General features: G+C 42.7%; 1 non-coding gene across 1 annotated transcript; it reads right to left on the bottom strand.

Annotated features, from left to right (window-relative positions):
- Positions 1 to 453: 453 nt before the first annotated feature.
- On the bottom strand, positions 454 to 528 carry Trnat-ugu. The gene has a single exon. It is a non-coding gene; the product is annotated as a tRNA-Thr (tRNA).
- Between the last annotated feature and the right edge of the window lie 8,284 nt (positions 529 to 8,812).

The following is an 8,812-nucleotide window of genomic DNA, read 5'->3' as shown; positions in this document are numbered from 1 at the left end:
ACATCCATAATATCCTCATCATCGTCTTCACGTATTGAGTTCTCGTACTGATTATCAACGCCAGGTACAGAACCTGTCTGCCGTAACATTCGAAATACTCCACTAATGGTTCGTGCATTCAGAATCCTCCGCGTTGGATAACGTACGTGATATCCGTTAACTGCAGCCGTAGCATTACCATTCAACTGGAAGGAGCACACCACAGAACTGCTGAAGCATCCAGATAAATCTCTACTGGCAATGCGAATTCTGTCAGACATAGGGGATATAAAAATGAAATGCTGTAAATAAACACCGTATCGGCTTATTTCTCTGCCGTAAGTTTGAAAGGCATCTCTATTTATAAATGATCTACAAACAACAACAGTTACTATGTGAAATTAGAATTATATTAATACCTTCAGCTGCTAACGGGCGTTGGTATATATATCAACGGGGACAGGTGAAAATGCGTGCCCCGATCGGGACTCGAACCCGTGATCTCCTACTTACATGGCAGACGCTCTATCCAGCTGAGCCACCGAGGGCACAGAGGATAGCGCGACTGCAGGACGATCTCGTGCACGCTTCCCGCGAGACCCACATTCTCACCTTGTATGTCCACACACTTCTTTCGTGATGTCCCATCTCAAGACACTCATTACTCGTGGAAGACATTCTTGCCGAGTTCCGTAAGAGTTCGGGCAATATGTGTGCAGCCGCACAGAAGAAGAAGGTCATGGCCGGCATTGCGAGAACTATATTTATACGGAATTGGTGTCTGTTCTTTCGGACATGTCCGAAAGAACAGACACCATTTCCATATAAGTATAGTTACTATGTGGTTTCACGTAAATACAATGTTGTTATTATGTTCTTTCACTGAACAATACAGAATACTAACCCGTTTCAAGGTTAAGAAACGACTGAAATAACTCACTGTTGTCAATAATGACATAAACGTTTCTACAATCTTAATGGGAAGTAAACAAATTTACTTTTATAATAATCTTTACTTCTTTGGGTGTTCTGGAAAACTACTGCAGATACAAGTCTGGGGCATGTTTTATTAGATTCAGCAGACCAATAACAACGAAATAAATGGAAACCGTGCTTTACTTTAACCTCGTACAGTTTTGCGGTGGCTTCATATTAGCGAAGGTGGTAAATTTCAGGCAAAATCTCTTATTAGCCGTAACTCCGTTACTAAACATTTGCGGCCCTATGTTTATATTAACTGTTTTCTTTCTTTTTACTTGCAGAATAACATATTAAAACATTTGCATAAGGCCGGCCTGAGTGGCTGAGTGGTTCTAGGCGCTTCAGTCTGGAATCGCGCGACCGCTACGGTCGCAGGTTCGAATCCTGCCTCGGGCATGGATGTGTGTGATGTCCTTAGGTTAGTTAGGTTTAAGTAGTTCCAAGTTCTAGGGGACTGATGACCTCAGATGTTGAGTCCCATAGTGCTCAGAGCCATTTGAATTTGAACATTTGCATATCTTCGTGAATCTATGTGATCAAAAGTATCCGGAGACCTGGCGTCCTCCATCGGTAATGGTGGAATTCAGTGTGATGTTGGCCCACCCTTACCCTTGACAACGGCTTCCACTCTCGCAGGCATACGTTCATTCAGGTGCTGGAAGGTTTCTTGGGAAATGGCAACCCATTCTTCACGGAGTGCTATTCTGGCGAGAGGTATCGATGTCGGTCGGTGAGGCTTGCCACGAAGTAGGCGTTCCAAAGCATCCCAGAGGTGTTTTGTAGGATTCAGGTCAGGACTCTGTGCAGGCCAGTCCATTACAGGGATGTTATTATCGTGTAACCCCTCCGCCACAGGCCGTGCATTATGAACAGGTGCTCGATCGTGTTGAAAGAGGCAGTCGCCATCCCCGAATTGCTCTTCAACAGTGGGAAGCAAGAAGTTGCTTAAAACATCAATGTAGGCCTGTGCTGTGATAGTGCCACGCAAAACAACAAGGGGTGCAAGCCCCCTCCATGAAAAACTCGACCACACCAAAACACCACCGCCTCCGAATATTACTATTGGCGCTACACACGCTGGCTGATGACGTTCACCGGGCATTCGCCGTACCCACAGGCTGCCATCGGATCGCCACATTGTCTACCGTGATTCGTCACTCCACACAACGTTTTTCCACTGTTCAGTCGTCCAATGTTTACGCTCCTTACACCAAGCGAGGCGTCGCTTGGCATTTACCGGCGTGATGTGTGGCTTGTGAGCAGCTGCTTGATCATGAAATAGAAGTTTTCTCACATCCCGCCTAACTGTCATAGTACTTGCAGTGGATCCTGATTCAGTGTGGAATTCCTATGTGATGATCTGGATAGATGTCTGCCTCTTCAGCTGTCGGCGGTCTCTGTCAGTCAACAGACGAGGTCGGCCTGTACGCTTTTGTGCTGTACGTGTCCCTTCACGTTTCCCCTTTACTATTACACCGGAAACAGTGGATCTAGGAATGTTTGGAAGTATGGAAATCTCGCGTACAGACGTAGGTCGCTGATATGGAGTACCTGGCAGTAGGCGGGAGCACAGTGTACCTAATGTGAAAATCATATGGATTTGTTTCTGGGGGTGCCCAGATACTTCGGATCACAAAGTGTATATATAAAGGGAAACACTGTCATCAATATATATATATATATATATATATATATATATATATATATATATATATATATATAGCTGCAATTGTGGCTTATTGGTTAATGATTTGGCATATTACTACTACTACCACTACTACAGAATCTGAATTTGCAATAACAATAATCAAGCCTCAAGGTAAGAGAGAGAGACGGAAAGAGGAGATGAATAGTGGGGCTAGAGGAAATGGCACAGAAAACGGGAAGGAGATGGTCAGAGAAAGAGGTGAGGAGGTGTTGAACTGAGTGATGGTGAGAGAGGGAGAGAAGGCAGGAGGAGATAGAGAGAGAGGAGGAGGAGAAGATGGACAGAGATTGGAGGAGGAAGTGATGGGCAGAGAGAGAGGGGGAAAGAGGAGGAGATAGGCAAAGAAACGGGGAGGGAAGATGGACAGAGACACGGGAGAGAATGAGATCAGGACGTATGTACAATTCCCATACATATTAAATACGTATGCTTCCTCTTTTCTTTCTTTTCCGTTTAAGCAGAGTCATAGCATAGCTGGGCGGGGTACATTTAGTATTTAACACATTTAAACGCCATGCACGATGCGTAGTTTTTCACCCACCTACTGCTTATTCTGTTCTATGTCGTGCACTGTGATAGGTAGGTGGCTCTTAGGTCCATAGCAATTGTCACCTGACAGTGGGGCGTTGGTATGCCAAATTTTGTTGAAATCGGCCCAATGATTTAGGAGGAGATGTGGGACATAGAAACAGATACACACACATATTTACATCCATTTTGATAACGTGTGTGGATGCATACTATGTGGCCAAAAGGCTGCGAACACAATTTTCTTTCCACTCGTGCGACTTACAGCGTGCAGCGACTTCTTTTACTATTGCGGAGTTAGACATTGTGAAATGTTGTTTCCTAGTTCTTGACAAAATGACCTGACATGCTGTCACGGGATCAGCTGTTGGCGGAGTAATCATAGCGTCAGGAAAGTAATTGTGGATACTGAAACCGTTGTACACTTGGAATAGGCGTGAGTCATAATGAGGTCATTGGAAGACGTTCCGAATCAAACCAGTGTTGCGACAGCCCATTTGTCGTCGAACTGAGGCTGATGATATTTTTCCAACATTCGAGCAAAGAGTGACACGTGGAAATGTTTTCATTGCAGCAAGTAGATAAGGTGTTTACCCTGAAGTCAACTTTTCTGGTTATTAGTTTCCCAAATTTGTTATAAGTAACATGAAAAACCTTTCGTAGCCGTTGTAAGCATAGTTTCCACAGCAGGGGCTATTGAAAGAATAAATGTTATGGAACTAGAAAAGCAATTTCGCTGAGAAATAAAGACAAAACGATATCTAATAGCAGTCCGGTTGGTGCAACTGACAACCCACAGGTTGTAAATATTTTTTTTTTAGGAAAAAGGATGTATTTCAGCACCACCAAAGATCTGATGATGAATTAAACCTTCAGTATCTACTATATAACATAAAACTATTTATATCGAACTGTGTGGCTACGTCCTCACTAAGGCGTCGAAAATAAAGTAATAAACCATCTTGTGTCACGGAAAGTGCCGTCAATATCCAAACACACTGATACAGTCAACAACAAATCCCTTAATACTCGAAAAGTCAAATAGTCTTCTCATACTACCACTTTCAGGTTCCATCTTTCAGAGGGGTGCTCACTCTGCATGCTGCTCAGAATGAAGATTATGATGTTATCATTCAGCATTGCTCTTGTTTCTGTCTGGAGGATAAACATCTACTTATTCGCATTAGTGCACATTTTTGAGAGTGTAGTTAGTACAAGCCTCTGTTTTCCTAAGGTTGGTCGTTGAATACACCATCGCAGGCGCTCCTGTCTGTGATGCAGCGTCAAGGGTAACCGCAGCCATGGTCTCCGAGCTGATAGTCCATGCTGCTGCAAACGTCGTCGAACCGTTCGTGCAGATGGTCAAAGGATGTAATGCCTGTTGGTCTGGCTTTGTACCCAGTTCATGTGTTCAAAGCGGGACCAACAGGCATTACATGCATTGACCAAAAAAAGGATAGTGCATTGAGAATGGCTAGTTGCTAGCTGAAATCTAGATCTGTCAATAAAAATTCCAAAGGACGACTGATAGCTGAAATCTATTATTTACAAATCAAACAAAGGGTTTTTGGCTATAAACGGAACTTCATAGACATTGCGTTTGGTCTAAAAAGCCTTAAGAAAAGATGCGTTCGCGAATGTTGTTAACTGTAAAAATTCAGCAAGCTTCTGCAGATTCTCGTTTTGCTGGGACGTGACCTTAGCGAAACACTTGCAACAGGTCAATTTGTTTGGTACAGCCGCGCCAGGCTACAATTAGGAGGATATGGGGCCTCCCCGCTGCCTTGCTCGAGCTCGGATGAATACTGCACTTAACGACATTGAAGGTCGTACTCCACCTCAACGGCGAGCTCGTTCGTGAGAAAATTACAGCTTTTGCGAAAATGGGGTCATCCTCTCATTTGACTCACAGAGGCGGGACGATAAACATAGTAATACGTTATTTCCAAGCATCTCCCAACTCAGCATCTGCTACGAAGGACAAGGGCCTTGATAGTGCACTGAAGGAAAACCAGGTATTTGCCTCGAGGTCATCTATTCAGATGCAGTGTAGGTCAGTGACTATTTAGGACCAAAATTTTTCACTTTCCAGTGTAAGCTCTATTGCGCTGTTTCAATACCCATTTCCTACTGAAGTCCCAAAATAGCTCATCTGATTCCTACTTTTGAAGTGTGACAATGTATGACATGAGATTGTCGAATATGGGAGATATTTACCAAATAATTTGAAATTTTGTTCGATGTCTGGGAACTCTTTGACATAAGCTGTGGTACTAACTATCAGTGACATATGAAAATTTTTGACGCACCGGACCTCAAATCCGGATTTCGTACTTATCACGAGCGGTCGACTTAGCTCCTTTTCTATGTCTTCTGTACTGTATTAAAAATATGCTCCTTCTTCAGAAATTCTGTCCTTTTTCTTAACAAAAAGGCTGAAACTAAGAAACAAATGGAGAGGACTGACAGAATATAATGTGCAGCTATTGTCGCAGCAAAAGAAAGGAGTGTGGATAAGGAAGCCATGAAGTAAAATCGGGTAGTGCAATCCATACTCCAAGTGACGGATACTGCAATGTGCGCTGAACTCCAAACAAATACTGCCGAGAATACTTCCTCAGTTAAGACGAAAAATAAAAGAGGGCACATACCGCAGCACAGTGCAAAGATCACGATGAAATTCTCCTATTGCTTGGTCATCCAGGTATAACTTCTCGCACTGACTAATTGGATTCCCACGCCTGGAAGAATGAGACTACAATGAATCGAGACCAATACGCACAGTGGATTGTGCATTGTTCCGTCATCGTCTTTTAGTTCTAGCTTCTCGTACGAGTTATGATCCAGCTGCGCTGTACTGAATGAATAATTAGAGAAATACTGTCTAGGTATAAAATGCATGTTTGACTATCAGTTGTTATTATTTTACACCGAAGTATTAACCAATTTCATTCATGGACCATCTTCACGAATAAGATTTAAAATGGTTTAAGCAGCTACATTACGTTTGTCGCTACTTAGATAATGTGTAGAGCATGCCACGAATATCAATATACGACGCAGAACTCTTAGAAACAGACATACCAATACTATGTGTAACATAGTATTAGTGTAACTTAGTATGTCTGCATCTAAAAGTCCTGTGTCGTATATATATATCCATGGCATGATCTACACATTATTTAAGTAATGACAAGTGTAATGCGGCTGCTTCATATGTCACAATGTCTACATCTTACGCCATGGCCACTATATTCATTACCTAATGCTCGCCAACATTGTTAGTTGGATTCCCGCCCAGGAAGAATGAGACTACAATGAATCGAGAGCAATATTGTTACGATCGTACGCCCAACTTCCATGTCTGATTCCCCGACCACTGAGTGGGGAACAGCGCCCAATCACAGCTTTGTGATATTCCGCGTTGAGCTTCATTGTACTGTTTCTCACATTAAAATTAATTTAGTGCAATAAAAGTAGAGAACCTACAGTACAGTTAGTTTCAGGTTACGTATCGTATATATATCATAGCAATGAATTTTGCTTAAGTTCGCGCTATTCTCCACTTCCCCTTACGAGAAAATTGTAAATGACTACAATAGCAGTTTCCGAGCAAAGCAAACGCATAAATGAACCACATGGCAAAATACCGGCCTGTAACTGTTGTTATTGTTGTTGTTGTTGTTGTTGTCGTGGTCTTCGGCCCAAGGACTGGGTTGATGCAAGTCTCCAAGCTAATTACAGTATGCAAGCCTCGTATCTCCGAACAACATACTGCGACCTACATCCTTTTGAACCTGCTTCATGTTTTAGTCTACCTCTACAATTTTGGCTCCACACACTTACCTCCAATATTAAATTAGTGATCTCTTGATGTCTCAGAATGTGTCCGATGAACCGCTCCCCAATTCTATTCAGTGCCTCTTCACTGGTTAATAATCTGTCTGTGTGATTTTCAACTTTTACTTTCGTACAAGCATGCACTCGAGACAAAAACCGTCGAAAAGAAAAAGCTTTCTAACACTTCAGTCTATATTCGACGTTAACTAATTTATCTTTTACAGAAACGTTTTTCTTGCCATTGCTAGCCTACATTTCGTATCCTCCCTGCTGCGGCCACCATCAACTATTTTACTGCACACCTAGCAAAACTGCTCTGCTACATTTAGTGTCTCGTTTCCTAATCTTATTCCCTCAGCACAACGTGATTTAATGCGACTGCATTCAGTTGTCCTTGTTTTGGTTTTGTTGATGATCATGTTATATCCTCCTCTCAAGACTCTATCCATTCGGTACATTTGCTCCTCCAAGTCCTCTGCTGTCTCTGACAGAATTGTAATGTCATCGACAGATCTACTTTTTCTTCTTGAACTTTAATTCCCTCAGGAAATTCTTCTTTAGTTTCTTTTGTAAACCCTTGTCGCCAGTTTTGTAGAGGCCTCGTCGCTACTGCTCTGGAGGCCGAGTTGCTACTATTGTTATGGTAGACCGAGTTTGTGAGTTCGTGAAACGGCTTCTGGTGCATTACACCGCTACGACAATTTCTCCCTGCCACTATTACGCAGATGTGCCCCAGAGTCAGGTAACAGGACAGGAGAACGAAGGTTTTACAACACTCCAACAAATTAATGACGTAGTCACACAAATGAGTTAAAAAGGTTTACGTATCTTTGTGACTTCTTGAATAATGAAGTCTGCAACACTGCATATAATATAACACAAAAAGGTCCTCAATGGCTAAGTACAAATAATCGTACGTAAACTTCACAGTACATAGCAAATGCAATTTACAACAACTGACTGTTCACTTCCAAGAGTTCACTCAACGACGTTCCCTGTCTAAGTCAGCTCTGGACGATGATCTATAACCAAGTGGGCGAGAGCTGCTCTTCTACCTTCCGAGTAGGTTTCTGTGCGTTGTGGTCTGGTCGTTGGCGGATTGTACTCGGCCGGCAATTGGCCGAGGCGAAGTCGATACCTTCATCCTCAGCGCCGGCCGTGGCGCTGGTAGAACTAGCGCTAGTGGCGAGTCTCTGTGGCACTGGCATCAGCTGGAATCTTTGCGCCTGTGGTGCTTTTGCCCTGGCTGTGTCTTGTTCTGACGACACAGCAGTTTCCTTTACAGCTTGTCCATTGTACAAGTCGAATAACTTCGGGAATAGGCTACAACCCTGTCTCAGCTCCTTCTGAATGACTGCTTCTTTTCCATGCTCTTCGCCTCTTATAACTATCTTCTAGTTTCAGTAAAAGTGGTATATAGTCTTTCGCTGCCTGAGTTCTACCCCTACTATCTGCATAATTTCATAGGGTGTATTCCACTCGACATTGTCAAAAGCTTTCTCCAAATCTACAGACACTGTGAACATAGGTTTGCCTTTCATTAATCTGTCATCTCAGATAAGTTGTAGGTTCAGTATTGCCTCGCGAGTTTCTATATTTCACTGGAATCCAAATTAATCTTCCCTGATGTTCACTTCTCCAAGTTTTTACAATGATCTGTAAAGAATTCGTGTTAGTATTTTGCAACCATGGCTTACTAAACTGACAGTTCGGTAATGTACATATCTTTTAGTACGTGCTTTCTTTGACTTTGAAACTATTACATTCTCCCTGAAC

This window comes from Schistocerca piceifrons, chromosome 7 (assembly GCF_021461385.2).
Source record: "Schistocerca piceifrons isolate TAMUIC-IGC-003096 chromosome 7, iqSchPice1.1, whole genome shotgun sequence".
Taxonomy (NCBI): domain Eukaryota; kingdom Metazoa; phylum Arthropoda; class Insecta; order Orthoptera; family Acrididae; genus Schistocerca; species Schistocerca piceifrons.
The sequence above is the reverse complement of the archived record's forward strand: the minus strand, read 5'-3'. Positions and strand labels throughout refer to the sequence as shown.